Genomic DNA, 10690 nt, shown 5'->3' with positions numbered 1-10690 from the left:
AAACCATAATATGATTTAGTCCTTTTCCTTGAAAATTTCAATGTATTTCGTAGCAAGATTACAACAGGAGTCACTTATAAACAGACATTTTCCTTAAAAGATCAACAAAATTATTTTTTCGTGTTTCTGAAATATCAAAAATTTTACGAATACTATCTAAAACCTATCCTTTTTAGGGCGCGTGAGAATTTTAAGGGGTAAGCGATATACTTTCTCCATGAAAATGGGATTGCATTTGTAAATAGCTCTTGGCATTTATCGAAATTTTTACTTGTTCTATGTTATTACTTATATACACACACTCCATCATTTCTAAATTTCATCGACGAAATAAAAAAACACAAAAATAGCAATGTTCGTGAGTTGGTCAAGAATAGTATGTTTTATTTTAGAACTTTGTTACGAAAAATATTCATGATTGTGTTGATAAAAATATGTCTCGCGGTGATAATTTAAAAAAAAAAATAGAAATGTTTCTAGTTTTCCTATAAATATCACCAAGTTAAAAATATGTAAATGTAGAAAATTCTAACAAACCACTTTGTGACAATTACTAAAAGCTTGTATAAGGCTCTAAGCCCCGCCTTTTCGACGCTTTCTCAGCATTCCTGACCATTTACAGAACATATTCTTCATACGGATATGAATCTTCTCTTAAAGGTCACCAACATGTCATTTGTGCGGACTGGGTTATAGATAACACGACTAGGCTCTTCGGCAAAAGACGGTAAAAGAAACGGTAATATATCATTTCAAACATTTTTGGCAATCAAACAGAATTGATGTAACTTTTAGTACTCACTGTAAAATGAAGCAAACCAACGGGATAATAAGCAGTCGTTGTGGCGCCACCGACATCTACATCCTCAGCGTTTTTAAAAACATATGCGCGTATTTTTTGTTTATCTCATTGCAAATCGCCAAAAAAAGATAAGACTGAATCTGATTCGCTGTTATTGTAGATAACAAGACTAAATCTTCAAATGTTCCGTTGGATTTTTGTTTTCGAATTTTTCGATCACAGCAGTATTCTCCGTGAATTACAAAGGGTTTTGATATCTGCTACAAGTTTTTTCAATCTCAGTCACTTTCTTGATAAACTATCTTGCCTCATACCTACTTCTAAGCATGGCCATCCCCATGCCGCGAAGGCACAGCACACGTAGTATCAACAGAAAACGTGCGCAAGTCGTCGATATGATGATGAAAAGCCAACCATCCTCGCTCGAGTACTGAATGGCAAATGATGCGGGTGGTTGGCGGTTAGTGGCGAAGCCAGGTAAATCTCCCCCTCTTCATTGCTTACAGTTTGCTGCTCCACCTTGGATCCAAATGAACGGTGCGCGCAATCGTATGCTGCTAGCTTAAAAGCGAGCGAGTGAGCGAGACGCGGCAGCCCAAAAGCGGCAGTCTACGAGTTACGCGCGCTGTGGATCCGCTGGAAAGAGACAAACCAATTATAAAGTGTATTTTGTAAAATTAATGAAAAAATATGTATTCGTTCGGCCGGCGCTGTCGATTCAGTTCCGAGCCGAACGTTCAGCAGGACGGGAACGTGTGTAACGTGAGTGCGCGCGATCGACTCTCAAAATTCAACAATAATAAAAACTTTTGGAAGCTCCGCACCTTGCGTTTGTGATTTCTACTGAATTTGATTACCTGGACGGCGTGCGCGTTTCGTATTCTAAGCGGTTCTCGCGTTGACATTTGATGTCGAATGCCGTTTGAGTGCGGAGGTGGAAAAATTCGTAGCAAGGTTCGAAATTTTCTGTTTGGGAGTGTGGAAGAATGTTCTAGCGATCAAAGTTGGAGATAGTGTACAGAATTGCCGAGTGAATCAACACAGATACACCTTATGGCTTGCGAGAAAACGCCGGGCATCGCGCTATAATTGTGGGAATGATTTATGCCGTATACGGAGTGTAGATCTAGCGGATCTTCATCAGTTCGTTGGGTTATTAGAGTGAAGATCCTCTGTGGAAAACAGCGATATTCATTGTTCTCGGCAGTCGCCTTCATCGGGTCAATAACAATAAGTCGCTTTCAACGCAGAAGCTGGTTTCACCGGCAGTTCGACAGTAGTGCACACCGGGAAAGTAAAAAAATATACGAGCCGATAGCATAGTCACAGTTTGATAGTGAATTTTCTGACATAAAATAGTGCTACAACGGCTGCAAACCAGTGGCAACGATAGCATTGCCCATCAGCCACAGCAGCAAGAAAAACAACACCTAGCAGGCGAAATGTATGTAAATGTTCAGGAGAAAAGTTTTGTTTTATGCTCGTCTCGCCATGAACGATACGGTTAATATGTGCTCTGAATATTACACTTATATGCCGGGAGGTTGCTCTGCAGATGTGTGTTTGGTCATGCTGTAAGGTTCCATTGTTTCTTTTTTACACTGGAAGATAAATGTTTTACGATAAGCGGGATGGAAGGCAGCAGTGAAACTGGCAGCCACACTCGTACATATTAAAGAAAAACTTTGTCGAATTTGGCAGCAGCAATTAGCGCGACTGTCAGTGTTCGCTCGCAAGGATAATAAATTAGTTCAAATTATCTCCGAATAGACACCAGTTTACTGTCAGCAAAAATGATTTATTTGCCTTTTTTTAAATTGGATTTTTTTCGTATAATAAGTCCATTTAACATTTAGTGTGAAATATAAAGTTTTCAGTGTGAAATATAAGTATTTTGATATTATTTTGAAACAAATTTGTATGTTCATTCACTACGTAAACTAGGTCAAATCAAAAATTATCTCTCAATCTTTGAATCGCTTTTTTCTAAACAAGGAATTTTGTACAAGTTTCTCAGTAGAGTCAGGTACATCTTCTTCGATTTCAGTGAAACTTTGAAAGTTTGATGGTAAATTTTCTTGAGAATTTGCATACTAGATATTTTTAAAATTGATGTCTTTTTAGGCCAAAACTTTTTTTAGATGTTCTTATAAAAAATTATTCCAAAAATTGCCTGCATATTGCATAAAAAATATTTCTTCAGGGTCAAACATTTTTATACTGATAGATATTAAAAATCAAAAACAGAATTTTTTCTCAGAATATTTTCTTTAAATTCTGATATTTTCATGGATAATATGTACAAAAAATAACAAAACAAATATCTATACTTTACAAAATAGGTACTTCACCAGGGAAAAAGTTTTCCTATGAAAATGGTATAGTGGTGGTATAGTTTATAAGTTGCACATATCAGTAAAAACTTATTTTCAAGTTTTTACAGATATGTGCAACTTATAAACTATACCACCTACAAAGTTTTAGTTGAAACACTCAAGTGCGGGAAATTCTTTTTTAAATTTATTTCAACTTGTAAGCTTTCCTTTTTTTGCAAATTGGTATCCTAAAAGTTGTGTTTGTATTGAGAGATAAATAATTTTATACCTTTCGAAGAAACGAAAATAAAACCTTTGTAGCATGTTGATTTACCTGCACTTTGTCATTGCTCTGGGAAGTCTTTTTTCATAATTTAAAAAGCTACTCTAATTGCAACACTGAGATAATTCTCAAGCAATAGTTCAACTGTTCGAAAAACACTATAGAAAAGGTTATAAATTGGAGAGCATTAGTTACATTGTAACACTAGACCACGACATACTGTTTGTTTTCAATGTTTATTTGAAAAATGATTCGATTCATGAAAAAGTTTACTTATTCACAAAAATTGCGTTCTACGCATTGTAAAATCCGAGTAAACAATTTAAAAGTTGGACGACTTTTGTTTTGAAAATATTAGTTTTTAAGTTAGTTATTTTGGTAACAGTGATATTTAATCAAACATCAAACAATTGTCCACGTTTGTTGTTATTACCAACGTTCTGGAGATCATGTAATTTATGAGGAAAACATTTTGAAAAAAATGAAAGTATCGATAAAACTCTGCAACAACATTTTTACGCTATTGTTCATGAAAGGTCAGTCAAATTTCTTTCACAATTAGCTTATAGTTTTCCACTTTTTAGAAATAAACTCACATTTTAACGCATCCACTAAGTGCATACACACGACAACTGGCGTGGTAAGCATGTATGTTGCAAAATGAGGCAAATAATGGGGTTTGAAATAAATTTCACATCTGCCGGCAGTCACCTTGATCGTAACCAAAAATCGCTTCGCGAAAATAACATTTCATTATAAAGCCACCGAAAAGCTTTCTTGCGCTAGCTTTGTTATTCGTGAAAAGGTGCTGAAATTTGTTCACCTTTTGTATGCCCCAACCCATCACCGCTTGCACTGCACCGTTCCGATGATTCCGTCCGTCCTCCTCGAAATGCCTATAATTTTGCATTTTGTTAGTTTTCTACCATTTCTCGGGTGGTTTTCATTGCGCGGGGCGATAAAATTTCCAACTTTTTCCATCCATTTCCATCCGCAGTAGCAAAGTGCAGTGAGAAAAGTCAGCGCGCGAAGTTGGTGGTGGTAGTGTCAGTGATTTTCTAATTTCGGCGCGCAATAATTGCAGAACAATTATTCCCCCGAAGGTAAGAGAAATGAGCTTGGGTTCGAAAAGCTGGCTCTCTTGAGTAACTGTGCTTTCGGCCATCGTGGATCATCAACCGACCGACAGGTGTTTGTTTTTTTTACCCTCGCTTGTGCAATGCGCGAATGTAGATTTGTGGAAGTAAAACAGCTGAAGCGTAACAAATGTTGAGCTGCAACTGACGGAGGCCTTCTCCTTTTTGGGGATTTCTTCTTGTTTTACGTATTCTAATGATGCGAAAATTGCGTCCATTATGCTTGGCGCAGCGTTTTGTTCAAACCAAGCCGGTTTGAATGTCAAATGCGGTGAAAAGTGATACTTTTTGTTCATGTTTTGTCCGTTATCGTTGTCTTAATCGCTGACGCCTATTAATCCCCCGATCGCCGATATCGATTGAATGTGTTTGATAAGGCTTACAGTAACAAATATTGAAAGAGAATTCTTAAGTCACATTTTTTCACCAAGTTTTTAAAGTGGTTGCATTGAAGTATATTCTTCAACGTTTGCATTAAAATCCGAAGTCCTATTTCACAAGCTTATACTTGAACTATAAGAGCATTTTATCAGACTGTAACCGACTTCGGTTTATGCGAAGCGATATTCCGCATCAAAATTAAATCCCGCTTTTCTCCAGATATTTTTCTTGCAAGGTTATTTTTATTACCGCCAGTCGTCCGTACGTCCGAGGGAATCCGCTATCAAGGTCTTCGTGTAAATTGCGTCTCGGCAGGCATCTACCAACAGAGTCTAGTCGGTGGTGTTTACTTTATTTATATTGAAACTCGCAGTGTACATTCGCTGAAGGTGAGAAATTTCGCGATTTGTCATCGCATTTTTCTTGCGATTAACGACACACACGCACACCTATAACTGCTCGAGGCTCGTCGTCGTTTCAGTCGACGTCGGATAGCTCAAATTTCAGGCACTCTTTTGATATGTTTTATGGAGTCATATTCTGAATTGCCCAATCAAACTACAAATGCGAGACCACCTGGAAAGTGTGCCTGATTGATGGAGGTATGGAGTATGATTTAAAGGAAGCCGAAAGGTACATTTGCACTGAAAGTTTATTATATTTACTACAGCGCGGATTGTATTCGGTGATGATACGGTACTTTTTTTCTATTGGACATTACCTCATCGGTGAAGAATTTTCGCGTTTTGATGTGGCCCTGACGGCAAACACCGTTGCCTGTTTGGAGGGTGCCTTTATTGAGTACTGAGACATGTTTTCGAGAGATCTTAAGGAGATGGGTAAACATGCATGCTTAACTTCTTTTTCACGCTGGAGAGTCGTTTGAGGTGGACCGAGGTACTGTTTGACTGCAGGTGTACAACTTACTTCGCCTCTTTTATGAAGTTTAAAAGTAGTTGGTCGAACCTCTACTTGCGTGATGATTATTATTCATTATCATTATTTTTAAATTGTTAGTTATAACAACTGAATTTATTTTTTAAATTCGTAGTTACATATCTTGCACTCGTTTTGATAATGAAGTTTTAATCTCAAAAATTATTTTTCATATGAAAAATGTAGAATACGCAACTCGAAGATTCTGGCTCAGTGTCGCCCAATCAAGGATTTCTTTGGGATTTTAAGTTCCTCAATGTACAAGAATAATTACAGAGCAACGAACTGCAAACGGTTGATTGGTAGAATTAAAAGATGCATTTGAAAAATATGATGTTGAGGTTCAGATAAAAAAATTGTATAACATTTTATGTTTTGAATGAGAGTCTCTCTCTGGATGAAAATCCTTTTGTTTTGTAATATATGAATAATATTTTCCATCCGAATCAATATAAATAGTTGGGCAATTACTTTAAGAATTTTCTTTATAGATTGACACTCAAGTAAAAATCCCTCTACGATATAAAATTAATTACAACATTGAAACTAAATCTTAAAACATCTCCAAACGAAAACTCTTGTTTCAAATACTGCTCCAAAAAGCGTGTTAGCATGCAACTACCGGTATCTTTCTCGAGAAATATCTCGAATATTTTGAAACCCGCAAAACACTTTCGACGGTTCGGTTTTCGTGTCCAACCTTTATCTTTGTGTATCCATTCGAATAAATATTCATCGCCCCATTAATGTGTGACAATCGCGCGCACAAGCACACTATCGAAGAGCACCAAAACTTGATTCGATTGACTGACTGATAGTGCGGTGGCAAGCGCGCGGAGACGTCGGTGGATAGATAGATAACACCGGTGTAGAAAGAGAAAAGGCCCCTGCCCGGGTTGGTACGAAATTTGTAACCTACTTTCTCTCTCGCTCTGCGCTCAGCCAGGTGGCTATTAACCATTTTATGCAGCAGCAGCAGTAGCAGCACAAGACCTTGGCTTTCGAAGTCATTGCGAAGAAATCGGCACGCGATCAACGACTTTTAATTTTTTATTTGTTGAGAGCATTACCAGTACCAGGGATTGTGTGAATAAAGCGGTCTCATGAGCTAACAACAAGGTTTGAACTTCTAACGTTTCATAATCATGCGTATCTCTTACTGGTCTAACGATATCTAAATAGCATTGAATGTGTAAAACCAATTATATGTTTCAGTCGTTGATAATCCGTAGATTGATTTTGTGACATCTTGAACGTTGGGTTTGGTGCGCTTTAAGTAGCTACTGTTGCGACAGATTAGTTAGGCGTCTTAGGTATTTTACCGTATGGCATTAAAATACCTGAAAGATTAGTTTCGAGGGTTTGCTTACCTTCGATGTAATGGTGCTAGTTAACTTATGCAATACTCATAGCCTTGCGAGTGATCTCTTCAGCACTTGTTGCAACGTTTCGCTCCGAGGGTTCAAACTGCAGCTTGGAACCCGAGCTATTACATTGACATGCACGGTATTGACGTACTTGCTGCGCCAGCTTGTACTTGTAGACCTTTTGTGCACGGGAAAGCTACTTGACAAATCCATTTACTTGCACTTTAATTTCATTTACTTCGGAATGAATGAAACGTTGATGGAAATATCACCTGCAGTTGTTATGCGAGAGGGTGGGAAAACACATACAATTTGTTCTTACAGTTCTAGAACTGTTTTAAGAATTGAGATTTCAGTGTTTCTCATATGACAACTGTTACATAGATAAATGTGCATTTCAGTGCAAGTTTCAAAAACTTTTTGAGAAAAATAAGCCTAATGAATAGCGACAAATAGTATTAAAATAATGTAAATGATATGTTGACCTAACGAACTATAAACGCCAACCGATCTGCATGTACAAAGAATACAAAAATACCAAGTAAAGAAATGAACTGGGAGTAAAACAAAATGAGCTGAAAAAAATGTAAATGTTCAATAATGTTATACCGTACTGCATCAAATTTCGAACACTTAAGCTATGATGTAACTTCTTGCACTGAAAAATCAACGAAAAATAAATTTTCTCGTCGATCTTAAAGGTTTAACATGTTGGTTATTTAATTAACGAGAATTCAGAACTCGGCTTTGATTCACATTCCGAACTTTTCAATGCAATTTTTAAGAGATAGATAGGCAAACCGTCTCAACACTGACTGTCACTTTTTCAATGCCAGCTGGGCCCCTGTAAATGGTCCTACAGTTGAGAGCTATACATCACTGGGTAAAGGACATTCCAAGGAACGAAATTGTATATAGTAATCATACTTTTGATCAACAGTTATAATAATGTGATTTTTATTCTGAAGTGTACGAATTTTGAGACTGTTCGAAGTTTGAATCAAAATGGTATGTCATAAGAAAAAGAGAAACAGAAAGTTAAAAAAAAATTTAAATTAGGGTTGAAAATACGATGTCCAATGAATTTTATTTATGTGTTTGTGTGTGAAAAATTCAAAAACAGTTTTTAAAAATCAAATTGAACATTAACTTGAAAAAATATCAAACAAAAAACAACATTTCAATTTGAAGTAACTTTCGAAAACCCAATAGATGAAACGTATAAAAATTGATAAAACATTAAATAAAATGTTCAAATTAATCTAAGGAAACACAAATATTGATTAAGCAAACCAATTATTTTAAAAATGTACACTATAAATAAATAAATAATTATTTGCTTTACAAAAAACCATCGCAGAACGTTCAACAAAACAAATGGAGGATGTAAATTTTTCACATTTTAACGTCAGACAAATTATTCTATTTTGGAAATGCTTCAATATTTATATTTGTGTGCTAGAGGCCAAATACAAAATGCTAGGGCAAGCATCTAAATGTGGGGAGATGATTGACTTGAATAATATTTTACTACTAATTGTTATTTCGTAATTCATGCGGCATAAAGCTTCATACTTCTTGGCCTTCTCTTGATGACATTGCCAATGAGTGTTGAACTTTGGATTGACATCAATGATAACGCCAAGATGGGTAATCTCTCAAAAAACTGTGTGCGAGGAAACCATAAATATAGTTTTATCAATATTGAATTTCAGTTGCTTATACTTCAACCATCTGCTCAGAAAACGTAAATATTCTTCCAAATGTGAATGAGTTTCTTAAATTTTTTTAGCTGCAATGAATAACACAATGTCATCGGCAAAAGGATTAATATCACAAAAATGTAAAACTTCGCATGTCATTTATATACATAATAAAAAGAAGGGACCCTACTACACTTCCCTGGGGAACGGCAAGGTAGTTTTCTCTTGGACTAGATACAGCATACTAAAAACAGTCATTGGAACTGGTAATTCCAAAGCCTATTTTTCGTGATATTGCTCAACCAGGCAAAAATGATAAAAATGGTTTAAAAATCAATTACCAATGTATTGCGAAAGCAATTTGATGAAGATTTCAATATATTTCTTTAACCTTATCCCCGCGGAGAGAAATCAGTTTTTACATCGAAAAATGACATTCAAACTCTTATTACTCAGTAATCGCATCCATAATTGGCACAAACTATATTGCATGTTGAAGATCAATCTGTTTCCTAACTGCTTAGAATTTTTTCAACGTTAGAAATTTCGAGTATAGTTGTTGAACTGTTATCAAAGTTTATATGTCAGGTGATGCCATATGGCATCACCCGCGGGGAATGGGTTAATTGCCATTTCTGGTTCAGCCGAAACTTAGCACAGGTGTAGTAATTGTTTTTTTATCCTAGACTAATTTGCAATTTTGTAAAAAGGATATTAATGATTACAAATATTTTCAAAACCAGAACGGTTGAGGAACGATCTTTGTGTGACGTCTTCGGCGAAGCTCGAGATATTAATTTTGTTTTTACGAAATAATGTACACCATTAATAAAAACATTTTTCCGCAACAAAAATAAAAAAAAGCTTTAGAACTGTTTGTCCTAAAAATCTCAATTTTGTTTTGTTTTCATAAAAACAAAATAGGTTAACTGAAAATTGATGGTTGTCTGATCATGGAGGCATAAAAAACAAAAATGTTTAAATTTCCAAAAAAAAAAAAAAAATTAAGTTAGAACTGTTTGTTTGATTGGTATAATGTCTTCAACAAAGTTGTAGACAATAATTTTGTACTCCGACAGTATAAACAAATTTATCCACCACCAAGTGTATAGTTCTCTTAAAAAATGACCGAACTAAGATTTGAAAATTGTTAACCATAGTTGTAGTGATGAAACGCATCTGACGTAGAATAATACAATCATTTTTCCCCTGATGAAGGCACCAACAAGTGCTGAAACGTTGATTTGAATAAGAACAAATTCGTTCTGAATCTGAATCTGAATCTGAATCTAGAGTTTCTAAGACTGCTAAGCCGAAACCCAATTATTGATACTCTCTGCAGTCGATCTTTACCTCACAATAAAAAATAAAGTTTGTGAAAAAACAAAAATGTTATTTTCAAATTTTTCTGCAGTGTATATCTTTTCTGGTAGGAAAAATCTTCGGTTCAATGATGGCAATTTCGGTCACGGGTTGCTTTCAACCACGTTTATTTTGAAAGCAACCCGTGACCAAAATTGCCATCATTGAACCGGATTACCACTCGGTCAAAACATCGCTGGAAAAACATTAGCTTTGTGTCTATTTTCAATTTTTTTTTTGGTTACGGTATATAATTTTTCTGGAAGGTAAAATCGCTGTCTACAACGTTGCTGAAGACGTTATACCAATGAAAAAGAACGTTCTTGCTTTGAACTTTTTTGACGTTGAAAAACGTCTTACTTTAGTAGGGTGGCATTCCAAAAAATCGAGAATGGAGTGAAACAC

At 35.7% G+C, this 10690-nt stretch overlaps 1 protein-coding gene across 3 annotated transcripts in view; it reads left to right on the top strand.

Annotated features, from left to right (window-relative positions):
- The first annotated feature begins 1515 nt into the window (after window positions 1–1515).
- Window positions 1516–10690, top strand: part of LOC129730831 (germinal center kinase 1) — a 62518-nt gene continuing 53343 nt past the window's right edge. For all 3 annotated transcript variants that reach the window (XM_055690418.1, XM_055690417.1, XM_055690419.1), the window contains exon 1: window positions 1516–2246. The gene's annotated coding sequence lies outside the window, so the exon portion shown is untranslated. The remainder of the gene's footprint in view (window positions 2247–10690) is intronic.

Source organism: Wyeomyia smithii, chromosome 3 (assembly GCF_029784165.1).
Source record: "Wyeomyia smithii strain HCP4-BCI-WySm-NY-G18 chromosome 3, ASM2978416v1, whole genome shotgun sequence".
NCBI lineage: Eukaryota > Metazoa > Arthropoda > Insecta > Diptera > Culicidae > Wyeomyia > Wyeomyia smithii.
Note: the sequence above shows the minus strand (reverse complement) of the source record. Positions and strands in the feature narration are given on the sequence as shown.